The 11,458-nt window shown below is 35.7% G+C and overlaps 1 long non-coding RNA gene across 1 annotated transcript; it reads right to left on the reverse strand.

The window, feature by feature from the left end:
* Positions 1-250: 250 nt before the first annotated feature.
* LOC149169026 (uncharacterized) lies at positions 251-4,513 on the reverse strand. Its single transcript, XR_016259358.1, has 4 exons — positions 4,143-4,513; positions 3,483-4,058; positions 2,644-3,384; positions 251-977 (listed from the first exon to the last, which is right to left on the reverse strand). It is a non-coding gene; the product is annotated as an uncharacterized LOC149169026 (long non-coding RNA).
* Positions 4,514-11,458: the final 6,945 nt, after the last annotated feature.

Raw genomic sequence — 11,458 nt, forward strand, 5'->3', positions numbered from 1 at the left:
AAAATAAAATATATTGATGCATTACATCTTAATAATAAAATAAAATATATTGAAGCATTACACCATTATGCATGAAAATTAAAAGAAATTATGCAGTTCACTTTTCATAGTTTTTTTCAAGAGTAATTAAAGAATCTGAGAATTGAATTAATTGAATTAGATAGATCCCATATGTAATGCCAGAACCAAAACTTCATTCATATTATAATTTATGCTAGTGAAACATATATATTGTAGATTCAGTAAAGGAAAATACAGGGCAGGCTGAACTTTTAGTTATTCGATTCTATTCAATGCGAAATTGTAATTCAGAACCCTGAGATTTTGAAGGTTAAACTATTTTCAGAAAACCTGTATCTAAACACTTGGATTTATATCCATGCATTGGCCTTTCAAAAATAATGATCAAAGGCTTTGAAGTAATGGAGGCTGCTCATCAACATTTTTTCCTTTTTTCCTATATCTTGGTTATTCCCAATGCCTTGAACATTAGTCCCAAAAAGACTTAAAGTTGATTTCAATTTAAGAAGCTGAAAGGTGGAAAAATTTCCTCCCGATTGATGGCATTGAAAAATGCCGTTGGAAGATTATGGGGCAGCCATCAATAGATATTGATTATCAATGACTAAAGGGAAGAGGGGGGAGCTACAATGAGGCAATTGTCAGTAAAGAATGCAATATAATAAATGAAATTACAAGACAATTCATACCATAAAAGATAATAAAGATGAAGCACAGATAGTATCAACTAGAGACACTTACCAATTTAATTGTGCTGGAAAATTGTAGTGCAACTAGCTAAGTACAGAACCAATAACAAAAGAGCGCACCTTAAGATCTTGACATTAAAAAAATGCAATTGAGGAACCATGCTGCTCTTCTCTGTATGATTCTTCTTCGGAGAGTTGAACCCATCCTCGAACATCTTAGAATGCTGGCAAGATCCCATGTTCCTTAAAGGCACCTTGAACGATCTTCTGTAACATGTGTAGTAAAGAGAAGCAATTCATCGTGTTAGACAAATGTTATGGAAGTGCTAAGTATAGCAATGCATAACAAATTAAACAGTATCCTGCAAACTCAAAATGTCTCTCATTTAATAAATTCAATAATTGACCATGTGTCATTTAGCCTTCGAAGCTAGAGGAAAACCCAGAATTTATCTTAATTATTCCCACTGATTCTTCACAGATCTCATTTGCAGATTACATCTCATTGATCCAATTTTAATTGTTGACTAAATGGATGAAAATTTGTTTGCTAGACATCTGGTAAATGGTAATATTGAGTATCAATCAGCCATATATAATAAATTATAAATCATCTGCAAATTCTGAATAAATCTGACAAACTGAATGCTACCAGTATACCTGTCAGTATTTCCTTTAAATTATCTTGGAAGGTAGTTCCTATCAGTGTTTCCTTCAAATTACCTTTAAACAGGCAAAGACAGAATTTCATCTGATTATTTCTTGTTCATCGTTAACGGAATTCATTACCAAAATTTATTGGGAAGTGAAAATAAAAAATGAAACCATGATTGAAATTTCGACTTAATTTGATTTACATGTGAGTGGTAACCTGTATTATCTGGTAAGAAAGGTATTGCAAAACACATTTAGAAATTTTTTTATAAAAAATGAAAACGTCCATGAAATAGTAGAGATGGGTATGTTTAATTCAGAGGTAACTGCAAATATTCTAATTAGCTGAACGTAGAGTATGAAAAAAAATTATGTTCTGCAAGCCAAAATATGGCAAGAATACAGCGGTAACCCAGATGGAGGAGTCGCAACAACTCCAAAAACCGTTTCATAGAAAAATACAGGCACAGGATAGCTATCGGACAAAGCAAAAATGCCAGAACTGGAACCGATTTGAAATGCAAAGAAATACAGGATAAGAATGTCTGGTCTCTCCAAGAGCCCAATAATAGATGCCAGTAATCATAGGCAAGATATAATGACCAGATAGAACCAATGAGTGTGAACAATTTCGACAAACATTCAAGATGTGTTTGGCGACATAGGGCAATCATGATTGATAAGGAAGACAATTCCATGAGAGCAGAGGAATACAGAATGCAATGGCTTATCAGTCAAACAGCCCAATAACATATATTAGTAACTGGAGGCAAGAGATGATTACTGGATACAAGAAGCATAAACAATTTCCACGAAAATTCAAGATTTGTTTGGAGACACAGGACAAGGATTATTGATGACGGCAGCAGTTCCATGAGAGCCAAGGTTTAAAACCATGGACATGACCTCACAACAGGTATACAACACAAAATGTCCATATTGCCTGTCCTGGCAGGACATGAGAAGCTCTCAATTTAGTGTCTGCTTATTTAAGAAGTTAGTTAGTTCAGTGCAGTCAATATTTTTTAATGTTAGAATTGTAGCCACATGAGTCATATTTTTTAATGTTAGAATTGTAGCCACATGAGTCGGAGTAGTACTTATGTATGTCATTAGTTACTCTGATTAATATCAATCAATATCCTATCAGAATGCACGTGTGACAAGAATTGCATGATGGGATAGTGTAACATATTACAGAGATAAAATATACAGGAGATAAAAATATAGATAAAAGTTCCTTACAGCTAATGAACAAGATAAATAATTCAAGCATTACCTCCAACATTGAGCATCCCCTCATCATCATTCCATGTCTAGAAGCATGGAGGCCTTTTTATAGATGTGAATCAGATACTTGATAACAGCCATAACGTATCATTTTTGGAACCGTCTTTGAAGTTCCAAAGACTTGCCAAAACCACTTTAAAGCTTATCACGCAGCTGAAGAAATGGATCATTGTCTCACAAAGCTGTTGCAACATTGTTCCATCAGGGTCCACAATAGATAAAATACACAATTCATGCTATGAGTACAGAACTATAGAGCGCCTGCAAAAGAGCTTTGCAAGCAGAAAATAAAACATCTAATTACTAACTTGAGTTGAACATCCATTCTGATTCCATGAATCTGGACAAATACTTGGCGGATGTGAGCATGAAACTTGCAAGCCCGTCTATACACAATTCATGCTATTAGTACAAAGGAAGAAATTATAATATATTACAAAGAAGAAATTGGAATTTGCTACAGGAAAATCCAACAGAACTATAGAGTGCCTACAAAAGAGCTTTGTAAACAGAAAAAAGAACATCTAATTACTACCTTCAGTTGAACATCCATCCTGATTCCATGAATTTGGACAGATACTTCTTAGCGGATGTGAGTATGAAACATGTTGAAAGCCCCTTTTGCATCTTTAGTCTTAGTCTTCTTTGAGGCATCGGGAGCCCCAAAAACTTGCCAAAACCTGAGTGTTTCATCTGCTGCAGCTGATGCAACTGTGTACCCATCAGGACTCTGAAGAAGTAAATCAATGGTAAGGGTCGTTAGGACAAATTTCAAGGGAAAAAATGGATGCATGCATAAGTACTCATAAAAAGCATGAATTTTCATACCTGTGCCATATGAAGAACTCTACAGTATTCCCTGTAAGTTCAGTAATTTTCACCATGGATGGGTATTTCCATAAGGTTAACTGGTTCTGATTTGGCCATGCGAACTCAATAACTCGCGCTCATGGCTATTCCACAGCAATGAACAGACTTGGGAATGGGTGTCGACGGTATTCAGGCAGGCACCTGTTTGAGTGTTCCAAAACTTTATAGAACCGTCTGAACTCCCTCCACCAGATGCCAAAAGATTGTTCTGGAAGGGGCACCATGCCAAGACCTTGACTGCCGCACAATGTTCATCTAATTGGTGGAATACTGAGAGGAAGGATTATGGGATGCCATGCTCTTGTCCTAAATGTAGAGTAGATTGTCATTTCCCCCACTTGCAAGTTGTTGGCCAGAAGGAGACCATTTCAATCCACAAACCTCCTGGGTATGTCCTTTGTATGTCTGAACAATGTGGTCACGGATGCGAACATCATGATTCATTATAATCCCATCCAGCCCTCCCGTGGTGAGAATAGGACCATTCCAAGCAAGTGCACCAACACGCTCATGATGCCCTTTCAAGGCTCTTAGCTGCAATTGTATCATATCAAATTTAGCGATTGCCATTATATTAGAATGAGAAAACCTTGGCAGAGATAAACAAGTTTTATTTACCCTTTTATCAGATTGCGAGTCCCATAACTGTACAACAGAATTATTCAACCCAACGGCAATTTGCCTCCCATCGAGTGCCCAACTAACGCTGGTAACGGGACCCTCTTCTTCATCTGCAATCAGAAGCTGAGATATAGAGCTATCAGAAGCATGCCACAAGTATACAGTGTTGTTCAGGGCTATGGACAAAACATTGGTGGAACTCCAATCCAATAGATTCAAGTAATAATCATCCAGAAGGTCGGCCGCATCCAGGGTTCTATCTGCGCATCCAGGGTTCTATCTGCAGACTGAAATCAACATGGATAAGTTAAATTACTAGGTGAAGAAAAAAAGACAAAGGACAATGGTCCTCAGATAGGCATATCCAGTGTACTAATTAAAAAAACCCCAAATACTATGTAGTTTATCTGGTGTCCGAAGAGTATATCAATGATTAACAAAAAAAATGCGATCATGGCTTTGTTTGCAAAGGGGTATTTTTCCTGTACTGAAATGATTCTAACATTATTCTGTTATAAAAAAGTTTAAGAAATTGGAAGGGGTGTGGTAGCGATTTCAGCGTTGCAAATGAAAAAGAAAAAAATCTGTATAACGCATTCCTCCATATTGGGATGATCCAATAACCAGTGAATATCAATGGTATTCAAGATTTGATTATGGAATATCTAGTGAAAATGACTGTAAAAAAATATGAAATCCAGGCCTACCTGAGGAATATATCTGCGTGCTCTTCTAGAAATAGGGAGATTAGGCAGCACATTTTCTTGTGAAGCCTGGCCAACAGTCGATTTTCCATTGAAAGAAAGAATTCTGCAATTGTTGTCAGAAGATGATTTTCCATTGAAAGAAAGAATTCTGCAATTGTTGTCAGCAGATGATTTTCCATTGAAAGAAAGAATTCTGCAATTGGCATTCTTCAATAAAGTGGCTGCCATCTCATTCTTGTATGCTTTTTTGGAAGGGGAGGGGGAAGGGAAGAGGGCATGGGTATGGTCATTGTCATTTTGCCTCTGCGTGATCATGAATCTAGCCACGTCCAGATAGATGGATCCTCTTGCCGCGATAAATATGTCGCTCTGTGATAGCAAAAACAATGAAATCTTGGTTCACACTTCCAATTGAACGTGCCAAAAACGGGTATCCACTTGAAAATTGTTCGATGGTTAAGCAGGGAGGCTGAATTGGGGGAATGGCATGTTTGCATAAGTTGTGTTTATTCATTGAAGCACCCTGTTTCTGCAGAGGACAGAGACATCGCTTACCCGTGGGAGGCCTGTTAGAATTCATTGAACTGCAAGACGATTCCATTACTCCTACTCTACTAAAATAACCAGAGAAAACACAATGTATGACAAACAGTCAATGTGCCTAAATTTAAATTCGCAAAACAAAAGAAATCAATAGTTGCAAAGGAATTCAAAGAATGAGGATGTCTGGTTCTGCAAAACTTCGAAAAAACAAAACAAAACAGAAAAAACAAAAAAAAAACAAAACAGTAGTTACAGATGAATTCCAAGACGTCTGGTTCGTTAAAAAAACAAAACAAAACAGTAGTTCCAGATGAATTCCAAGACGTCTGGTTCTTCGAAACGTTTGCGAAAAGTATCAAAAGCCCCTGGTCATATAGCCAAAGTAGATGTCACATCTTGTGTTTCTTGTTCCCTGTTCCAGCATTTGCATTATTTGCGCTTCACAAGCCAAACATTAATATTTAATAATAATTTTCTAGGGTAATTATGGTTGGAAACCTCAATATTCCTTTGGAAAAACTTTTTCTTTTCAGTATTTTTTCTTCAAATTTCACTATGTCAATTTATGCTTTTTATTTATTTTTATTAATTTAGGTTTAATATTAAATTTATTGAAAATAATCTTTATATTAAAAATATTGAATTAGCTTGGTATTAGAGTAAAATATAAAACTATTTTGATTACATTTTTTTTAAGGCAAAATAAATAAATTAATAAAATAAAATTTAAAAGACATTGGATAAGAGTGTAAGTTTGACCCATTAAATTATTAACTTTTTAAAAATAACTTAAAATTTTTTAAATAAAGATAATAATTAATCCATATACACTAATGACTATTCTAGCTATATATAAAAACCATAATTTTAATACATTTTACTACTTTAAAATTAATACAAATTAATATTTACTCAATTATAATTTATTAAAATCTTATAATAACTTATAATATATTGTAGATTTATATAAAGAGATAGGATGATGTTTAGGGTATGGGCAATAAGGTAAGGGTTTTGTAGTCTTGAGTTTGAGGTCATTGATATGGAATGATTATTGTTACAAGTCTAAGCATAGCTTGAGAAAGGTTACTGCAATCATCTCTCTCTAATCCAAATGAGAGCAAACGCGTTAGCAAGAAACATTTTAGGAGGATTTTCTAACAAGGTTTATCTACCATGATTCTCGTATTTGGATTTTTCCGATAATTTTATTGTGACAAGCTCTTTTTGGAGGCTAGCCATCATGGAAGAACACATTGTGGACTATGGGGTAGATAGCCCTTATCAAGTCCAAATATTTTGACCACAGTCAAATTATGACTCCAAAATTTTCCACTCTAAGTCTCGAGGGACACTTGCCAATCTCAAGTCTAATCTAGACGAGAATGTTAATAACCCTATTAACTCTAGGAAAAATATTGAGGTAGCGATCCCTTTGTTCTATATTGAGATAGATCTCCAAATAGACCATGTAGTACATACATCATTTTTAAGCTTCGAGTGCCTTTCTCCACTACCCTAGGAAATTGAATATCTAGATCCTTCGAAGTAGAATAGGAAGAAGTTCTCCTAGGAGGTCATTCAAAGAGTGGAATCCAAGCAATGGAGTAAAAGGTTCATTCGTGCTAAAAAACAAAGGTGAAAATGGTGTTCGGGTTGGATGTGTGGATTGAGGAGGTCTTAGACATCTTAGGAAAGACTATATTGGAGTGTTTCTATGGTAAGATTATCTGGCTAGAATCCCTTAAAATATGGATTGAGGATAATTGGGTTTCTTTAATGGATATGCTTTGGTGGCCCATGTTTTAACTAGAGGATCGATGTGTTTTCTTCCACATTTAGACTTAGGCGCAAATAACCTTTCAGGTAAAATTCAAAGTTGGGTGCCATTAGGTCTTGTGGTACAAAGATGAAGCATAAACTTTGACTCATCAAGGGAACCAAATTTCCACACAAACAATATGGAACATTTTGTTTGGGCTCCCTCTAGTTTCTTGGTGAAAATAAATCTTGAGTTCAATAGGAAATAAGATCAACAAATTTGTGGAGTTAGAGCCAAATTGGGACTCAAAAAATGATAGAATATGGGCATGGACTTAGGTTGAGGTGGACCTGCAAGATGGTTTGTTGGAAGAAATAGAATTGGTATGTGGATGTAACACCCCCAAGATGACCCCTTGTATATGTTTGTAGATACTTTTATTAGGTTGGTGAACTAGGTTGTGTTGACCCTACGTGCCCATGTATATATATGTGCATATTTGTTTTTTGGGCCCTTGTGCCTATGCTTATATGTCTTAAAGCTATAATGCTTGTGTGATTAAGGCCAAAGAGATTTTATGTAAAAATGCTAGTGAGACTAGTAATGAATATATGTAATCACACCCATGTTATAAGAAAATACACCATGGCTGCAAAACACCAGATGAAAAGAGTATGAGGGGGTATGAATCCATAGTAAGAAAGGTGAGGGTGTGGAATTAAGACATGGTTCGTAAGTCATGGCAATAATATTATATTCAAAAAGTGACTTTATGGACATAACCAAAACTAAAAAAAAAAGGGCATGTATAAGCCTAAGTCATACCCTGATTTTCTATCCTAAGTCCAAAAGTTAATGGAAAAATAAGGCTATTCTAGTTCCCATGTGGTGCGGGTGAGCTCCTTGGTGACATTTGGAAAAATTACTTCATGCATATTTAAGTCATGTTTTTCATGTTTGTGAGGTTTCATTCCATAGTTTTGGTCATCATTCAACCATCATCCAAACAACCATTCTCCTTGGTACTTCCCTAGTTTTGCTAAGACTAGTTGATATACGAGCTTAGATATCCATTGAAGCTTATGACATGTGTAAACTATTGGAAGTTCTTCTTTGGAATTATGAGGGAAATTTTCCTTTCTCATCTTGGGAAAGGATGGAGCTTGGAGGGGGAACTTGTTGGGTAAGATTTCTGAGTGTGAGGCTTGGGGGGATCCTAGAAGATCCTTGAGGGTAGTTGGAACTCCTAGAGTTACAGTTCTTTGAGACTTTCGTGATGGATTATACTAGAAGCCCAAAAAGTGTAGTGGCATAGCCTAAAGGATTACAGTGATAGAGAAGGGGGTGCCTTACCTTGGGTAGTTTAAGCTAGGGGATGCAGGGATGTAGTTAGGGTGCTTATTGGAGTTGGTGCTTGTTTGTTACAAACTATGTGTCCATTGTTGGCTCTAGGTGAGTTTTTTTCCTTTGGTAATCATAGCCCAACTCAAAGGTGACCCACTACTAAAATATTTACAACAGTGTGGTCTATGGCTAGGTGGAATATCCGAGTTTTGTAGCCACTTAGTCATTATTTACAAAGGCAAGTGCTCATGTGTCTTGTGTGATATTTAGTTGGTGTAATTATCTTATTAATTATTGTTAACTTATCAATGGGTTGCACTTGATTTATGTGTGCCTAAGTCATTTGCATGATATTGGATATTGTTATACTTGAACATTTATATCATTTATGGAGCATTATTACCTATATCATTTATATTTATGTAGTCGATAGATAATAGATCAAGTATGTAGCTCACAAAAGTTTGATGGTTGGAGGAATCCACATTTATCATTGATAGTCATTGAGAAGTAGATCCATTAAAACAATCAATGGAAAGTAAACCATATATTTAATTAGTTGACTCAATTGATAATACATAGGTTTTTGATGAGTAATGAATTCTCATGTCTAGTTGACTAGTTAGTTATCCTCATCGTTCATTAGGTTAAGTCAACTTTTGGAGACAAATACTAGAAGAAAGTATTAGTACCATAATGAAAATATTCAGATACCATTGTTAATTGAGGTGCCCTATATAGCTAATGGTAGATAGAAAGTTTTAGGTGTACCATAAAGTGATAGCAAAGTGTCAATTTCAGCATTGAGACTGCATCAACTAGAGAAAAACAAAGGAAATTCTTAGAATCATAGCTGGTTGGAAATGTGTAGAAGCCTAAAATTAGCCAAGTTTTAGATTACCAAGATGACCATGGAGGGTTGGAGGAAAAATATGGTCAACTATTTCAACTACCTAGTCAATTTGCTCATTATAGTGATCAACTAGCATTATGGTGGTAAATTCCATCGAAATTCGACTGATTCGACTATCAAGTCAAGTCATATTTATATTGGAATAGAATAATCTATTAGTTAGTTCAATCATATAATAAATTTGTTAGTCAGCTCAACTGATAGTCTATTGGTTAGTTGAATTGAATGATGGCCAACTAGTTAGTTAACTCAATCAATGGTTGACTAGTTAGTCATTTTGACTAATGGTTGATTGTTTAGTTAGCCCAACCAATAGTCGATTTGTTAGTTACTCAACCAACAATTGACTAGTTCATTAACCTAACCAATGTTTTACTAGAATATTACATTGGTTGTGTTTAACATGATGGTTAAATAACTCTACCATTTGGTCAACTCATGTTTGCAATTTGTAATACCCTAGCAAGAGTGATGTTTATATTTTTATACATTTATTTGTGTATGTCTATATGATGTTATGATTATGTTATACATGTATCACATTTATTTGGTGGTCTTAGAGACAAGGTATCCTCCTCGAGCTATACTAAGGTACGTCAGTTTATTATGATTTGGTTTATCTGACATATTATGCATTGCAGAAGAAATATCAAATGGATAGCAAGATAGTTGAATACAAAGACTCTCCCTATGAATCTAAAGAGAAGTATGGTGTTAGGAATCCTTCTGATTTGGTAGTTACACTCAGAAGCTTAAAGGAAGAGATAAGGAGTTGTAAGGCAGATAATGACCGAATCATATAGGCACAATAGCAGCGGGTAGAGGTTAATGCTATAATTCTTTAGAGTTTATCATTATTGCAACAACAAGGGTCGCCTCATATCAGCCATGGATATGAGAATGGAACTAATGGAGCATATGGCAGTAGGTCTCCTGGTAAACATAGGTCAGATAGATCTGACATAGTGAGAGATGGCAGTTTGATGGACACTCTTGATAGGAGGGGCGATGAGTACAGGGACTATTATAGTTCTAGTTCTGATAGACACCGTGATCATCATAGCTATCATCCTTATAGGAGGAATGATAGGGGATATTTGTCAAATGAATTCAATAGAGAAAAACCACCTACTTTTGAAGCATACGTGAAGAAGCCGGAAGAGGCAGAGGCTTGGATACTCAAGATGAAAAAATTATTTGAGTTGCATGAGTACATAGATAACATGAAGGCCAGAATAGCTATCTTCATTTTTAAAGGTAAAGCATACATCTGAAGGGAAGATGTTAAGTTGGTCAAATACATTAGGACAAATGACTTGAGTTGGCGGGAATTCAGGTGGATTTTCAAGAAGAAATACTTGTCAGAGAGGTACTACGATATTAAGGCTAAATAATTTTATGTGATAAAGATGGGATCAATGACAGATGAAGAGTACACCACCAAGTTTCTAGAGCTATGTATGTATGTACCATATCTTACCTATGAGAATGCTAAAGTTAAGATATTTGTCAGTGGTTTTCCATTAGCATTTAGAGATCAGATTGAGTATGATTAGCCTCGCTCACTTGAGGAAGTCATTGGGAATTGAAGCATTGTTATGAGCAGTGAAAGCGTAAGAATGAATCTCAACATGAATGGAAGGGAAAAGGCAAAGGTAGGGGTAAATGGTAGCCTAAGAGGACAAGACCTCAAAATGCAGATGGGAAAGAAAATATGGCACCAAAAACGATATTTAATGCAGCAAGATAGCGAAATGGGTCACAACAACAACGACAACAACATAGAGGTGAGGGCACTGGCCGGTTGGAGTGTTGTACATGTGGTGAGAAACACTTTAGGAGATATTGACTATAGCATCAAGGTGGTAGGCCTAATATATACAGTGCAAAGGCGGTGCAGAACTTAGGGAACATTGGTCAGAGTATTCCACGTATCTATGCAGCAGTGGACAACAAGCAGGCAGAACACTAGGCATATATCATTGAGATGGATGGTAGGCTTTGAGTTCAAGTTATTTCTATTTTGATTGACGTGGATCTAATT

This window comes from Pinus tabuliformis, chromosome 4_2, assembly GCF_031772625.1.
Source record: "Pinus tabuliformis cultivar Carrire ecotype Pingquan chromosome 4_2, CPIR1, whole genome shotgun sequence".
NCBI lineage: Eukaryota > Viridiplantae > Streptophyta > Pinopsida > Pinales > Pinaceae > Pinus > Pinus tabuliformis.